This window comes from Pristiophorus japonicus, chromosome 6, assembly GCF_044704955.1.
Source record: "Pristiophorus japonicus isolate sPriJap1 chromosome 6, sPriJap1.hap1, whole genome shotgun sequence".
Taxonomy (NCBI): domain Eukaryota; kingdom Metazoa; phylum Chordata; class Chondrichthyes; family Pristiophoridae; genus Pristiophorus; species Pristiophorus japonicus.
Window position 1 is genome coordinate 143994116 of NC_091982.1, and position 17897 is coordinate 144012012.

Below are 17897 nucleotides of genomic sequence, written 5' to 3' on the forward strand. Positions count from 1 at the left end.
AGAGGCTGTATAATGTAAATGGTGCAAAAGCAAAATACTGCAGATGCTGGAATCTGAAATAAAAACAGAAAATGCTGGAAATCCCAGCGGGTCAGGCAGTCTCTGTGGAGAGAGAGAAACAGAGTTAGTTTCGGGTTGATGACCCTTCGTCAGAATATATAATGTAAATGGTACTATTTTGAGGGGTGTGCAGGAACAGAGGGACCTGGGGGTGCTTATTCACAAATCCCTGAAGGTGGCAGGGTGAGTTGATAACTCAGTTAATAAAGGGTATGGGATACTTGGCTTTGTAAATAGAGACTTTGAAAACAAAAACAAGGAAGTCGTGCTAAACCTTTACAAATCTTTGGTTGGGCCTTAGCTGGAGTATTGTCAACAACTCTGGGCACCACACTTTAGGAAGGATGTCAAGGCCTTGGAGAGGGTGCAGAGGAGCTTTACCAGGATGATACTAGGGAAGAGGACTTCAGTTAAAGACTTGGATTTATATAGTGCCTTGCACGACCACCAGACATCTCAAAGCACTTTAAAGCCACTGAAGTACTTTTGGAGTGTAGTCACTGTTATAATGTGGGAAACACGGCAGCCAATTTGTACACAAGCAAGCTCCCAAACACAGCAATGTGATAATGACCAAATAATCTGTTTGTTTGTTATGTTGATTGAGGGATAAATATCAACCAGTTATTTGGAGAGATTGGAGAAACTGGGATTGTTCCAAGAGCAGCCAAAGTTAAAGGGAGACCTAACAGATTTTCTTCACCCATCCATTAGTAGCCATACCTTCAGTTGTCTAGGCCCCAAGCTCAAATTCCCACCCTAATCCTCTCGCTCTCTCCTTCTTGAAGACTCTTGTTAAAACCTACCTCTTTAAAACAAGCTTAAACCTGTGCTACGGTCATCTATCTTTGGATCGGTGTCAATTTTATATCTGATAGCACTCCTGGGAAGCACCTTGGTAAGTTTTACTACATTAAAAGGTGCTATATAAATGCAAGTTATTGCTGCTGTTCAATGGGCTTCCAGAAGGCATTTGATAACAATCCCACAAGAAATTACCAGCAATAACAGTGCACAGGTAACTTTGTGACATTAGTTGGGGCGTAGGAAAGGGAGTAGGGATAAAATAATGTACTCTGATTGGTGTTCCCCATGGATAGTACTGGGGCCTTCCTCACTTCTCATGACTTGGATGAAGGAAAATAAGGAGTTGTATATCCATATTTGCAGGTGATACTAAGTTAAGAGGCAAGGTAAGTTGTGTAGATGGGAAACAAGAAGTATTAAGTGGACAAAACTGTGGCAGGTATTCAATGAGGGAAAGTGCAAGGTCATCCACTTTGTCCCAAGAAAGATAAATCAGAACATTTTCTCAACAGCGAGAGACTAGGAACTGTGGAGAAGCAAAGTGATTTGGATTTCCAGGTACAGTACACAAATCGCTGAAAGCTAGTGCACAGGTGCGAAAAGTAAATCAGAAAGGCTAATGAAATGTTGGCCTTCAACTCAAGAGGGTTGGAATTACCAAGGGGAGAAGTTATGCTTCAGTTGTACAGACCATTGGTCAGACTCCATCTGGAATACGGCATTCAGTTCAGTTTTGGGCAACATACCTCAGGAAGGATATGAAGGTCTGAGAGGGTACAGTACAGATTCACCATAAGAACATAATAGGAGTAGGCCATTTGGCCCCTCGAGCCTGCTCTGCCGCCATTTAATATCATGGACTCAGCTCCACTTCCCTGCCCGCTCCCATAACCCTTTTCTCCCTTATCGCTCAAAAGTCTGTCTATCTCCACCTTAAATATATTCAATGACCCAGCCTCCACAGCTCTCTGGGGCAGAAAATTCCACAGATTTACAACCCTTGGAGAAGAAATTCCTCCTCATCAGTTTTAAATGGGCAGCCCCTTATTCTAAGACTATATCTCCTAGTTTTAGTTTTCCCTATGAATGGAAATATCCTCTCTGCATCCACCTAGTTGAGCCCCTCATATATGTTTCAATAAGATCACCTCTCATTCTTCTGAACTCCAATGAGTATAGGCCCAACCTATCCTCATAAGTCAACCCCCTCATCTCCAGAATGAACCTCGTGAACCTTCTCTGAACAGCCTCCAATGCAACTATATCCTTCCTTAAATATGGAGATCAAAACTGTATGCCGTACTCCAGGTGTGGCCTCACCAATACCCTGTACAATTGGAGCAGGACTTATCCGCTTTTATACTCTATCCCCCTTGCAATAAAGGCCAACATTCCATTTGCCTTCCTGATTACTTGCTGTACCTGCATACTAACTTTTTGCATTTCATGCACAAGGACCCCCAGGTCCCTCTGTACTGAAGCACTTTGCAATTTTTCTCCATTTAAATTATAATTTGCTTTTCTATTATTTATGCCAAAGTGGATAACCTCACTTTCCCACATTATACTTCATCTGCCAAATTTTTGCCCACTCACTTAGCCTGTCTATATCCCTTCCTGCCCAAAAATATGGCTGCTGGTTCAATTGAAACTTTCAAGACTGAGATCGACAGATCTGTTTTTAATCAGGCAAGGGAATCAAGGGATATGAATGAAAAGTAGGTAAATGGAGTGGAGGTACAGGTCAGCCATGATCTAACTAAATGGTGGAACAGACTCAAGGGGCTGAATGGCCTACTCCTGCAAGAGCACTCTGAACTTTTCAAAGCAGTACAGTTAATTGGATTTAACAAAATGTACTTTAAAAACAGGACAAGACAATTCTTATTGAAAATTGAGGGAAATTTATCCAGCATCTTTTAGACACGATCCAATTTTAAATACAAGACACTTGTATGAGCTGACAACTATGAATATTTTCCATATTTCCACCAGTGCTATTTTAAGAATCTGTCTGGAAATAGGAAAAGGATACATTATTAACAGAGTCCCTGAAGCTTACCTTTCAGCCAGAATTAGGATAATGGTCATTAGGAGAAGGTTACTGCTGGAGGCTTGGGGAGTGGGAGTCAGACTGATTGTTGGGAGAAGAGATAGAGATAAGCCAATAGAATTTTTTTTTAAATTAAGCTGATCTGGATAAATTGTTGAAGATTTTTTTTTAAATGGGAGAGTTTTTAAAAAAAAATTAGACTTTATGGACCCTCCAAGGCTCAGCAGGTTCAGTGACCGACTGCACCATAAAAAGGCCAGAAATAACCGGGGTTTGAGCTCTGATCCGAGTTAGCAGAGTGCCCTGGATTCGGGCCAAAAAAACACTGCAGCCAGAACACCCTTGCTTGCTCAACTCCTGCTGGAAACATACTGTGGGATGGCACCCACCATCAAGGCTCACTTGTGAGCAGTGACCACTCAAAGGTATCGGATCAAAAAAACACCGACAGCGCACTATCATTTTAGGTGGTCCCTCGTATCGAGGATGACTTGCTTCCACACCAAAAAGGGATGAGTTCACAGGTGTTTCAATGAGGGACATGATATTCCAGGTCCCAAGCTACATGTTGAAGGGTGGAAGATGCCAGTGTGTGGATTTTTATATATAAAAACATGTGGTGGCTTGAGAAAGAAATTTCATTTATACAATATTATCGTGTTTTTGGGGACTTCCCATGGAGTTTCACATAGTGAATTGCTTTTAAACTGTAGCCAGTATTATATATACAAATATTCCAGACAATTTACTCACAACAAACTTGAATGGAGAGCAGTGAGAAAAGAGATTAATCTGTTCGTGGTGATGTTGACAGAGCAGAACATTCTCCCAGTGCCCTGGCCAAACGCCCTTGCTCTTCAAATAGTGCCACCGTGGTATCCCACATGTCTGAACCTACCTGAAACATCTCAAAAAAAGTGGCATCTCTGACAATTTAGCACTACTCTCAATGTAGCCTAAAGTTGGGCTTGAACCCACAACACTGACTCAATAGAGTGCGTTGCCAACAAATGTAAGCCATATGTATGTAGTACATACATATGTATGTAGATCTTCAGGATGTACAGCCAGTGAAGCAGCCACACCACACTGCATCCTCTAGTTGCCTCTGAAACTTGGAGCACCAAATGGTCATGTGCCAAGTTTCACAGGAACCAGGGAGCCAGCAAATGCAAGTGCGACTGAGGTGCCATTCTTGATGTGGAGTGTGAGGTGGAGCATTGCAGCGATGACGCAGCCCTGCTTGACCCTGGTCCCCACCGACACCTGGGAGTCCCTGACCAAATACCGCCCTAAGTGGCAGAAGAGCATCCGGGAGGATGCTGAGCACCTTAAGTCTCGTTGCCGAGAGCATGCAGAAATCAAGCGCAGGCAGTGGAAGGAGCTTGTGGCAAACCTGTCCCACCCACCCTTTCCTTCAACCACTGTCTGTCAGACCTGTGACAGAGACTGTAATTCTCGTATTGGACTGTTCAGTCACCTGAGAACTCACTGAGTGGAAGCAAGTCATCTTCGATTTCGAGGGACTGCCTATGATGATTCTTGATGTCACCCCCCCCTCGAGTGGGGCCAGCATTGTTCGGCTAATATTACCAACACAAGCTGGTGAAAATCAGCCTCAACAAGCAGCTGTCAGCACGCTTCAAATTTGGATATTATTCCACCAGCAAAACAAATATCCATGACTACCCTGAACCTCAAGGCAGGTAAAGACTTAAATTTATATAGCGCCTTTCATGACCACCGGACGTCTCAAATCGCTTTACAGCCAATGAAGTACTTTTGGAGTGTAGTCACTGTTGTAATGTGGGAAACGTGGCAGCCAACTTGTGCACAGCAAGCTCCCACAAACAGCAATGTGATAATGACCAGATAAACTTATGGTGATTGAAGAATAAATAAATATTGGACAGGACACTGGGGGCTCCCCTGCTGCTCTTCAAAATAGTACCATGGGATCTTTTATATCCATCCGAGGGCAGACAGGTCCTGTTTAACGTCCCATCTGAAAGACAGCACCTCTGACAGCGCAGCACTCCCTCAGCAATGCACTGGGAGTGTCAGCCTAGAATGATGTGCTCAAGTCTCTGGAGTGGTACCAGCGAATAACTGACCCTGACCATAAATTTTCCAAGTTCATTTCTTGACAAAAAAAAGGGACAGGGTTCGAGCTCCTGATTACTATCCAGAAATCCTGGTAGAAAAGGGCATCAGGGACAGGATTGAGTGCAACCAATCGCAACTAACCAGCCAGCAATGTCACAGTTGCAATGGGAGGCAGTCCTTTGCTGGTGCTGTAAATGGGGGATTGGGGGGGGGGTGGGGGGGTGGGGGGAAAGAGGCTCCAGCAAATGGAGGATAAGGGGGAGGGGGAGGGGCTCCAGCAAATAGGGGATAAGGGGGAGGGGCTCCAGCCCACACTGCGATGTGTGCGCACTAGGTCCGTGCAGCAGAGCAGGTCTCCAGTTGTCCTGGTTAACCCTTGCCACTGGATAAAGGCCTAGCTCTGTCAAGCCCGTGTGGTGGCTGGTGTGCAACAGTTAAAAAAATCCACGCACAGGCATCTTCCACACTTCAATTGGAGTTCAGGACAGGAACATCGGGTCCTTCATTGAAACATCTGTGAGCTCATGTGGAAGAAAGTTATCCTCGTTCGAGGGACCGCCTATGATGATGATGATGATTGTGATGACGACGACGTAAGCAAACTATAAATTGCTTTTAGAGTACAAGTGTGGAAATTTACTTTTAAAGTTACATTTTCTGTTAAATGTACCCTTTTATAATAAAACAAAATGGAATCTCAATTCTCCCAGAAGCCCCTGAAGCAGACAGCCTGTTTCTGCATAAAAACATTAACCTTGGCTGATAAGCCAACTAATTTAGAAAAGCAGAAGCCTTGTGTGAGCAAGGGAACCTTGAATTTACCCTCCGTCTTTAGAACGATACCCTGTAAATAACTGTCGCTGTGTTAAATCTTAAAAGTATTAGATAAAGGCTGTATAGATATGTAGAGAATTAAACAAATGTAATGTCAATTAAGTGATTGAAGAACTCCTTATCTGTATTTGCTGACCACAAGGGCAGAACTGATGCACGTGATGGAACCATAATTTCTTTGTTTGTTCTTCTGTATAAAGATAATGTTTTTTTGTATTCCTGTGGAAGTCTTCGCAGAGCCTTTGACTCAGCAAGACTTTTCCTTGCAGAAAGTAAATTAAAAGGGACATCTACTGAGCTGTTTATGTCTGAGTTTCATTTTTTTTTTTAAGTTAATTGAGAGTCGAGATTTCGACAAGAGGATGAACTGTTACCAGCCAAAGGGGCATCGGGAAAGTCGCAGTTACACACCAGGAAAGCAGAGCCCAGTAACTAAGTTCAGACAGCTATAATCATTTGTCAGAGTCTGACTTGCATTAGGGTGGAGGCACCACATCCTCTCAGGCCAAGATCTGTGGCTTACTCCGCTTTCTGCACAACCCAACTGGCCGTACCACAATAAACAGAAGCATAGTACAACACGTGATCGGGCCAATGGTATGAACTTGGCTCGGGTGAATTACATCAAACGTCCAAAAAGCAGAGCTTGCAAGAGTCAACAGTTTCAACCAAGTTCTTGAAGAGGAAGGAAATCAAGATGGACTGATCATTTCAGAACTAGATGATGAAAGACTACTGTGTTGTCACTCGGTTTACTGAGCATATTAGGATCATTTACTGAATTGATGCTTCTGGCATGGAGCTTCAGCCACAAAGAGCACACATTAAAAATGTGCACCCAAATTGTCAAGGGGTGTGGGACACACAAATGTGATTTACTGTTCTGCAATGCAGTTATAGGACTAAATTCAGCACTTCAAATTGCTCCCACTATTACCACCAGCATATCATTCTAGCATTAAATAAAGCAAAAAAAAATTTTACCACCAAGTTTGGAAAACCGACAATTCTTTTTCATTCAACATTTTCCACATACTGCTAGAGAGACAAGACTGTGCAACAATGCCCAAGCAATGTTTGACATCAAGTAACCTAAACCCACATTGACCACACAGCCCGCCCTCAGGTGATTGAAGGCCAATAAATCCCCGGGGCCTGATAAGTACTCTGGGATGCAGCCTAAGGAAGTGGCCCTAGAAATAGTGGATGCATTGGTGATCATTTTCCAACATTCCATTGACTCTGGATCAGTTCCGATGGACTGGAGGGTAGCTAATGTAACACCACTTTTTAAAAAGGGAAGAGAGAAAACAGGGAATTATAGACCAGGTTAGCCTGACATCGGTGGTGGAGAAAATGTTGGAATCAATTATTAAAGATGAAATAGCAGCGCATTTAGAAAGCAGCGACAGGATCGGTCCAATCAACATGGATTTATGAAAGGGAAATCATGCTTGACAAATCTTCTAGAATTTTTTGAGGATGTAACTAGTAGAGTGGACAAGGGCGAACCAGTGGGTGTGGTGTATTTGGACTTTTAAAAGGCTTTTGACAAGTTCCCACACAAGAGATTAGTGTGCAATATTAAAGCACATGGTACTGAGGGTAATGTATTGACATGGATAGAGAACTGTTGGCAGACAGGAAGCAGAGTCGGAATAAACGGGTCTTTCTCAGAATGGCAGGCAGTGAGCAGGGTTCAGTGCTGGGACCCCAGCTATTTACAATATACATCAATGCTTTAGATGAAGGAACTGAATGCAATATCTCCAAGTTTGCAGATGACACGAAACTGGGTGGCAGTGTGAACTGTGAGGAGGATGCAGGTGACTTGAACAGGTTAGGTGAGTGGGCAAATGCATGGCAGATGCAGTATAATGTGGATAAATGTGAGGTTATCCACTTTGGGGGCAAAAACAGGAAGACAGATTATCAGAATGGTGACAGATTAGGAAAAGGGGAGGTGCAACAAGACCTGGGTGTCATGGTACATCAGTCATTGAAAGTTGGCATGCAGGTACAGCAGACGGTGAAGGCGGCAAATGGCATGTTAGCCTTCATAGCTAGAGGATTTGAGTTTCGGAGCAGAGAGGTTTTACTGCAGTTGTACAGAGCCTTGGTGAGGCCACACCTGGAATATTGTGTTCAGTCTTGGTCTCCTAATCAGAGGAAGGACTTTCTTGCTATTGAGTGAGTACAGCAAAGGTTCACCAGATTGATTCCAGGGATGGTAGGGCTGACATGAGGAGAGACTGGATCAACTGGGCTTGTATCCACTGGAGTTTAGAAGAATGAGAGGGGATCTCATAGAAACATAAAATTCTGACGGGATTGGACAAGTTAGAGGCAGGAAGAACATTCCCGTTGCTGGGGAGTTCCAGAACCAGAAGTCACAGTCTAAGGATAAGAGGTAAGCCATTTAGGACCGAGATGAGGAGAAACTTCTTCACTCAGAGTGCTTAACCTGCGGAATTCTCTACTACAGAAAGGTTGAAGCTAGTTCGTTGGAGATATACAAAAGGGAGTTAGATATGGCCCTTACGGCCAAAGGGATCAAGGGGTATCGAGAGAAAGCAGGAAAGGGGTACTGAGGTTGAATGATCAGCCATGATCTTATTGAATTGTGGTGCAGGCTCGAAGGGCCAAATGGCCTGCTCCTTTACCTAATTTCTATGTTTCTACGTCTACTCCCAACAGGTGGCCATTTTACACTGGACTCGAGTTGCCTACGCTTTTCTTGCAGATTATTTAACTGTTAATATTGTTAATTAAATTTAGATGCTTATTTTAGATGCCTTAATTTAAAGCAAAAAATTGAGGTTAAATGGTACAGTTGTGCTTCAGTTAATACCGTTACTGGATAGCGCTGGTTGAGTAAAAAAGAATTGACATCTTCATATTTTAACAAGCATAATTATCAATCAATATCAGATTCATATCTGCCAGGACCACTATCAAATAATGTCCTAATCTTCAGGAAAAGAAAAATTAAGATAACAAAATGCAAGCAAAAAAGTAGGATGCTTCAGCAATAACCACTGGTAACCAGGCACCAATGCATAATGGCCCTTTCAAGCAGAAGAGACCCTCAGCGTGCACCAGACTACCAAATGATTCCAATCCCAAGGCGGCCCAAATGACATGGCCTGATCTCATTCAACCCATCACTCCCTTGTGTGGGATCAGACGAGGTACAGGACAGTGGTTTCCGCCCCAACCCGCCCCCGCCTTTGGCACTATATTATTCAGGTATAATCCATTCGAGGACTAATCCTACTACAACCTTATTGAGGGATCGAACCTCAATCGACAAGTTAACGAAGGTAGTCAGAGCTTCATCTATTTCTTGTGGATCTTGCTACATGCTCACCCAACTCCGGTCAAGCTGGCAGGCAGGTCAAGGCCCCTCTACACTCACGTGCTGGGTATTTTTCCACTGTCCCAGTAGACAAGTATGCAAATTCCACAATTCCAGTTTACAGAAATCCTACTGACATCACTTCTATTAGTATAACAACTAATTGATTAGGCAAGTGACACCTCTAACCTGGTAGAACAGTTCAATTGTTAGAAACTAACCACGTACAAAAAACACCTGACCTGGCTGCTGGGGCCTGTTTACTGCGTGTCTGTACAATGCTGGGGCCTGTTTACTGCGTGTCTGTACAATGCTGTGTGTCCCAGTGCTGGGGCCTGTTTACTGCGTCTGTACAATGCTGTGTGTCCCAGTGCTGGGGCCTGTTTACTGCGTGTCTGTACAATGCTGGGTCCTGTTTACTGCGTGTCTGTACAATGCTGTGTCCCCCCAGTGCTGGGACCCGTTTACTGCGTGTCTGTATACAATGCTGTGTCCCAGTGCTGGGGCCTGTTTACTGTGTGTCTGTACAATGCTGTGTGTCCTAGTGCTGGGGCCTGTTTACTGCTTGTCTGTACAATGCTGTGTCCCCCAGTGCTGGGGCCTGTTTACTGCGTGTCTGTACAATGCTGTGTGTCCTAGTGCTGGGGCCTGTTTACTGCGTGTCTGTACAATGCTGTGTCCCAGTGCTGGGGCCTGTTTACTGCGTGTCTGTACAATGTTGTGTCCCAGTGCTGGGGCCTGTTTACTGCTTGTCTGTACAATGCTGTGTCCCCCAGTGCTGGGGCCTGTTTACTGCTTGTCTGTACAATGCTGTGTCCCCCAGTGCTGGGGCCTGTTTACTGCGTGTCTGTACAATGCTGTGTGTCCTAGTGCTGGGGCCTGTTTACTGCTTGTCTGTACAATGCTGTGTCCTCTAGTGCTGGGGCCTGTTTACTGCGTGTCTGTACAATGCTGTGTCCCAGTGCTGGGGCCTGTTTACTGCGTGTCTGTACAATGCTGTGTCCCCCAGTGCTGGGACCTGTTTACTGTATCTGTACAATGCTGAGAGAGCATTTGAACTTTCTAACCAGCTAATAACTACTAACCATTAACTATTAACCTCATCTTTCATTGAGGCACTTTACAGTCTGCTGAACTCATTGAGTTCAACAATTTCAGACCATAACCTCTGCCCATATTTTGTTCCATTTCCATTTTTAAAAAAAATATAAAACAACCTCTCTCCTCTCCCCACCCCCCCCCCATGTATTTTTTCTGTTTCCCATGGCAGCTGGTAATTATTCTGCCATTTACACCCTATCTAGACACATCTTTTGTTTCCTAACCTGTCCATTACCATCACAAGTTGGCCCATCATCCCATTTGTCTCAAATCTCTCCTGCCTGCCACCCTATCACAGACCTTCCCTCTTGTTCTTTCTTCCCCACCCCCTTTCACTGCCTCTGCACTTCCTTAAGAGTCTGTTAATTTCAAACTTGTGCCAGCTCTGATAAAGGGTCATTGACCTGAAACATTAACTCTTTCTCTCCACAGATGCTGCCTGACCCACTGTGATTTCCAGCATTTTCTGTTTTTATTAATAACTATTAACCATGTGGCTAATGATATCCAAAGCTGGTACTGGGGTTGGTTGAAGCAGTTTAACAGATACACTGAATATTTAGATACATTAAATATCAAATCTTTGGGCTCAGGCTATGTAAACCCAAACATATTCGTTGAATAGGAAGGAATCCCAGAAATGCCTGAGAGAATTTCCATCACATGGTTACTATATATAGATGATAGAAGCTGAACAAGCTTTCGACATAAAATGTAGATGGAAATTTCTGTGGTCCGTATAAATGGAACGCCAAGGATGAATATGGCCCATTGCTCCTGTATACCTGGCTTCTCTCAGCTCTATTCAGGACTGATTTGTTCGTTAAGCCTGTAAGACTCCATTTGGGGGGGGGGGGGTGTGAACAACCACCCCATGGATGATTCAAGCTGGAGATGGGAATGACAGAGGAAGCATGATGTATTTTCCTTGTCTGCTCAATTCATCATGCATACCTTGCAGCATGAAGGCTAAAGGAAATTTTAACTCTCTGGCCTGAGACTGGAATGGTCCTGGGTCAAACAGAACCAAAGACGAGTGCTGCAGTGTGTTAAAGGACCATTGCTTAAAAGATCCCCAAAACATTCACTGCTGTGCACAGCATAGCCTTAAAAGATCAAACCTTTTACAACGGTCATTGCACACAAGCTTGTACTGTTCCACAAGTGTCCTGCTTGTTTTGTTCCTGTAAGCAAACCCAGCTAGTTAATTCAGAACCCAACCCCAGCGAGAGCGTCGTGTGTTGATAATACTAACTGAGTGAGGTTTAAAGAATGCAGTCGGCACCAGCAATCTAGGATTGTGCAAGTCCTAAAGATTGAAGGGGCAGAACTGCAGCGTCTGGTTCCCAGAAGGGACAAGACCCAGTTATGGGAGCTGCAGCAAGACCATCATCATAGTTAGTCCCTCGAAATCGAGGAAGACTTGCTTCCACTCTCAAAATATGAGTTCTCGGGTAACTGAACAGTCCAATACGGGAATTACAGTCTCTGTCACAGGTGGGACAGACAGTCGTTGAAGGAAAGGGTGGGTGGGACTGGTTTGCCACACGCTCCTTGCGCCTGGTTTCTGCATGCTCTTGGCGTTGAGACTTGAGGTGCTCAGCGCCCGCCCGGATGCACTTCCTCCACTTAGGGCGGTCTTTGGCCAGGGATATTAAACAATCATTAAAATACCCTCAAACTAGTGGCTGCAAGTTACAAGAGATACCTGCTGCACTGTCAATGTAAAACAAGACAGTCAAGAACTGTTAGCCTACAACAAGAGGTAAATTCTCTAAAAAAGCTCCTCTATAATTAGGGTGATGTCACATTACAAAACAGAGAATTCTTCAAAGGCAGTATTGTAACCTGCTGTGTTTTTCCAAATTGCAAAGAATGAATGAGGTGCGACTCCAAGGAAATCAAAATAATAAACTGCTGAAAAATAATAAGCCAAACATCCCAAGGATGGTTAAAAATAAAAGAAGAAAACAAAACAAGTTAGGTGTAATTATAGGTTGCGTAGTTGTTGGCTGTGAGAACAGAACTCCGAAGGCAGTGTATCTCTGCTCCCCAGACTGGGTAATCATGCTCTGTCTATCTTTGCACTGCTTTTAATAAACTAAATTGTGGTGGTCAGCCTGATTGTCTGGTATCTAAAACCACAGGACTCCCATGGTTTTTCACTCACATTTTAAAAACATTTAATACAAGCTGATAAGGGCTCATGGTTAAAAGGTAGAAAACACAGGTATTTGTTAACGGAATGATGTCCAGGGGAGGGAACTGCTGAGTGGAGTGTGCCTTGGGGATCAATAGTAGGACCACTAAATACAATGACATGGATTCAGAAACAACACAAACTGATCAAATTTGCAGAGGATATCAAACAACAAGGGGCAGCTCAAATTGTAGAACGAGATGGACAAAATACGTTGGTCTCGCCAAGGCTTCTTCGGCAGCATCTCCCAAACCCGCAACCTCTACCACCTACAAGGACAAGGGCAGCAGGCGCATGGGAACACCACCACCTCCACATTCCCCTCCAAGTTACACACCATCCTGATTTGGAAGTATATCACCATTCCTTCATCGTTGCGGAGTCAAAATCCCTCCCTAATAGCACTGTGGGAGTATCTTCACCACACGGACTGCAGCAGTTCAAGGCAGCGGCTCACCACAATCTTCTCCAGGGCAATTAGGGATGGGCAATAAATGCCAGCGACGCCGACGATCCCATGAATGGATTTTTTTTAAAAAGGACAGATTAAATTTAAAGTGGGCAAGTGCAAGGTACTGCACATTGGAAGAAACATTAACGACATGTGCTCAATAGTTAAGGATAAAGCAGAAGGAGTCCTAGGGGTCTTAGTAGACTCAAAGCTTAACTTGTCCAATTAATGTACAGCAGTAATCAACAAAGCAAACAGAATACTAAACGAAACAGTAGAATACAACTCGGGAGGAGACGATGAACGTATAGGGCTTTGATCAGACCACAAGTGGAGTACACTGCACTCTCCAGTTCCGGTCACTGACAAGGCAGCAAGACAGACAGTTAGGTGCAGAACCAAGCCAAGTGGCTACCTGGGCATTTTTTCCTGGGAGGATTTGTTTTTGGAGGGGCCGGGGGTGGGGGGGGGGGCATCTTGTACATGTGCAAGTATGGAAATTGATTATATCAACAACTGACCTGCAATTTACCCCATTATTATACAACTGAAAATGCCCAACTACACACAACCAGACTTTTGGAAGGACAAATCTACAGCTGACTTTTTCCACAGTTCAAGTTGAAATCGAAGAATTTAAAACATTCCATCTCGACAGTCCACTGGAATCCTAGCAACATTTGCAGCTTGACTCGCGTCAAGATACACACAAGTAATTCAAATATGTGGGAAAAATGAGCTTACAGACACAAGAGCCAAAGCTGATGAGTTTAAAGATCAGCAAACACGAGACTGAACTCTTCCTTCCAAATTCACTGATCTTCGGAAGCCGATCTACAATACCCTGTATTATGCATACCAAGCACAATCTCAGAATCGGAACAATGGCAAAAGGGTGATTGAGAACAGCAACATGATAGCTAAAGACATTCTATCAGATTACACAGCAACTCTTAGAAAACAATGCTCCAAGATACTACACATGACTTCTTAAAGCCAAGATGCTGAGCTGAAAATGTACAAGTATTAACAAGTATTTAAGTTTTAACGTAGTTTAACATAGTGAAACATTCCAAAGTGCTGAACCGGAGTATTATCTGATAAAAAGTTTGACGAGCCGCATAAGGAGAAATTAGCACAGGTGACCAAAAGCTTGGTTAAAGAGGTAGGTTTTACAGGCGCGTCGTGAAGGAGGAAAGAGAGGTAGAGAGGGAGAGAGGGCGAGAGGTTTGGGCAGGGAGTTCCAGAGCTTGGGACCTAGGCAACAGAAGGCACGACCACCAATGGCTGAGCGATTATAATCAGGGATATCCGGGAGGGCAGACATATCTGGGGGTTGTGAGGCTGGAGGAGATTAGAGATCGGGAAGCGAGGCCATGGAAGGATTTAAAAATTAGAATTTTGAAATCGAGGTGTTGCTTACGGAAGCCAATGTAGGTCAGCGAGCACAGGAGTGATGGGTGAGCTGGACTAGGTGCAAGTTAGGACACGGGCAGCTGAGTTTTGGATCACCTCCAGTTTACAGAGGGTAGAATGTGAGAGGCTAGCCAGGAGTGCGTTGGAATAGTCAAGTCTAGGAGGTAATAAAGGCATGGATGTGGGCTTCAGCAGCAGATAAGCTGAGGAAAGGGCAGAGACGGAAGATGTTACGGAAGTGGAAATAGGCGGTCTTAGATATGCAGCGGATTTGGTCGAAGCTCATTTCAAATGACACCAAGGTTGCAAACAGTCTGGTTCAGCCTCAGACAGGGATGGAATCAGTGTCTAGGGAACGGAGTTTGTGGCGGGTACCAAAAACAATGGCTTCAGTCTTCCCAATATTCAATTGGAGAAAATTTCTGCTCATCTTGTTTGGACATTTCAGAGATCGTGGAGGGGTCGAGAGAAGTGGTGGTGAGGTAAAGCTGGGTGTCATCAGCACATATGTGGAAACTGATGCTGTGCCCTTGCTGCATTTCACCAAGACAACAGAAAGATTGGGGACTATTGCTGAGCTACCAATCATATTTGCTACATCAGAACAAAGTTTCTTGAAGGCTCGATCTTCAAATAGGAGACTGCTCTTCGGAGATTAGCATCATCGTACATTGCTGGGGCAGAGTAAACTAGAGAGTTGTGTACTGGCACCAACTGTGCTAAAACTGATAAGAGTTTGATGTGGAGAATGGGTGCCCAAAATGGGAAAGTGCTCCATTTCCCAACAATAATATCCCTCAGTTTGACAGTTAGAAAAAAAATTCCTTTAGGATTTCAAAAAGATTTTGCAAAATGGAACAGAAAGCAGGACAAAGAGCAACAGATTTCAACAATTTACAATGTCGCTGAATGTAGATCAGTGAGGATCCCAGCACACTCAGACACCACAGGAACCACCGAGCACAGGAATACAACATCTTAAACTTGTTTTGTTCATTCCAGGAACAATTAAAGATTAAAACAAGCTTTGGACAAAGACCGACATCTCTCTACAGCTGGTCTGCTCAACTCTCAGCTGATGCAAACTTCAACTCCAACTTGAGCAACAGGCTATGGATGTTTTTTTCAACGAAACTGTGCACAGCAACTATAACAGTTACAAAATGACTATGTACAGAAGTAGCACCAATTGCAATGTTTCTGTGCAGCTTTAAGTGACAGTCCAACAGTCAGATGATGACCATTACACAAGAACATCTCTCCAGCTGATAAAACTACAATCACTACATCTCCAGGCATAATTCTCCATTCTAAACTCCAGCTGCAGTATCCAACAAGATCTTCCTTCTCTAAATCTTTGGACCGGGGGAAAAATGTAATTCGGTCCTCATTTTTGCACATGCATTATAAATTCTTTCAGCCACTGGTGGCGCTGCAGCACCCTAATCCTCCTCTCCTCCCCCCACTGTAACCTAACTACAGTGCAAGTTTACAGAGGCATTCTGTTATATAAAGTTCTAATGTAAAAAGATAACAGGAGGTGCACACAGACACAAGATTAACTATTTCCTCCTTGCTAGCCGAGCAACAGTGCAGATAAAACTTAGCCCCAAACTGGCCGAGCCTAGTCAAATTACAGCACAGACCCAGGAACTGAGCCTGGAGCTTTCTGATGTATGATGACAGTGTCTTTAGCCACAAAACCAATGGGGAAACAAAACATGCAATTTGTTCTCTGGAATTTTGTAAATATACATACCCATCCCATCACCTCCTTTCCCCCTCCCCAGTTCCCCCCTAATCACCCCCTCCCCAGTACCTCCATCCCACCCTCCCCAGTACCCCCTCCTGAGTTTCCTCTACCCACTCCCCCAAGTTTCCTCCACCCCACCCCCCCCCTCCCCAGCACCTCCACCCTACCCATCTACCTCCCTCCCCAGTACCTCCAGCCCACCCATTCCCCAGTACCTCCACCCCGCCCATCACCCCCTCCCCAGTTCCTCCACCCGCCCATCACCCCCCTCCCCAGTTCCTCCACCCCCCTCCCCAGTTCCTCCACCCCGCCCATCACTCCCTCCCCAGTTCATCCACCCCACCCATCACCCTCTCCCCAGTTCCTCCACCCCGCCCATCACCCCCTCCCCAGTTCATCCACCCCGCCCATCACCCCCTCCCCAGTTCCTCCACACCGCACATCACCCCCTCCCCAGTACCTCCACCCCGCCCATCACCCCCTCCCCAGTTCATCCACCCCGCCCATCACCCCCTCCCCAGTTCCTCCACACCGCACATCACCCCCTCCCCAGTACCTCCACCACGGCCATCACCCCCTCCCCAGTTCATCCACCCCGCCCATCACCTTCTCCCCAGTTCCTCCACACCGCACATCACCCCCTCCCCAGTACCTCCACCCCGCCCATCACCCCCTCCCCAGTACCTCCACCCCGCCCATCACCCCCTCCCCAGTTCCTCCACACCGCACATCACCCCCTCCCCAGTACCTCCACCACGGCCATCACCCCCTCCCCAGTTCATCCACCCCGCCCATCACCTTCTCCCCAGTTCCTCCACACCGCACATCACCCCCTCCCCAGTACCTCCACCCCGCCCATCACCCCCTCCCCAGTACCTCCACCCCGCCCATCACCCCCTCCCCAGTACCTCCACCCCAATCTCCCCCTCCCCAGTATCTCCACCACCCCCAATCTCCCCCTCCCCAGTATCTCCACCCCCAATCTTCCCCCTCGCCAGTACCTCCACCCCCAATCTCCCCCTCCCGCGCCGCGCTGCCCCCGGGGAGGAGAGCGCCTCCCCCTGTCCCGGTGACCAAGATCTGCCCCGGGCCGGATGAGTAGCGGCAGGCTGGGGGTGGGTGAGTGTCCGGGGAACGCCTCATACTCACGGCGCTGGGCTGGGCTGGGCCGGGCCGGGCCTGTCTTCGGGCCGGACAGCTCACTCGCGCTCTCTCTCACACACACACCGCGGGCGGTGCGGGCTGAGCTGAGGCCAGACAGCTCCCTCCCTCACACACTCACCGGGCGGGCACTCCTGCCCTGGGCTCCAGCGGTCTCGCGAGAGCAGGGTTGCAGCGCGCTCCAAACCACACTCTAGGGGGCGGGATCTGTTTAAAGGGGCAGGCATATGTCTTGTGGGGCGTGTTTAAAGGGGAAGGCACACACGTTGCTGATTCTTTCAATTAATCATGAAAAGTCATGCGCCCCCTTGTTAAAGAGGCACAATCAATAAAACATGTAAATTAACGAAAATTCAAATAAACTTGAACAAAAACAAACAAATCTTGTTTCCAGTGGTGATGAAGCACTCCAGTTTGGGCCAGGGTGTCCCTGGAGATGGAGCACACAGTGTCCACCGGTACGCTCGCAGCCTTCTGCGAGAGGTGGGCGCCGGAGGGACTGGAGTGCATCATCACCCCCGGCAACCAAATTTTAATTTGACAGTTTAAAGTTTAATTTGTTTAAATTGTCGGTTTTAGTGCCATTAAAGGGGTACT

General features: G+C 45.8%; 1 protein-coding gene across 1 annotated transcript in view; it reads right to left on the reverse strand.

The window, feature by feature from the left end:
* Window positions 1–17473, reverse strand: part of septin2 (septin 2) — a 77387-nt gene extending 59914 nt beyond the window's left edge. The window contains 1 exon segment of the mRNA XM_070883242.1: window positions 17422–17473. The gene's annotated coding sequence lies outside the window, so the exon portion shown is untranslated.
* Between the last annotated feature and the right edge of the window lie 424 nt (window positions 17474–17897).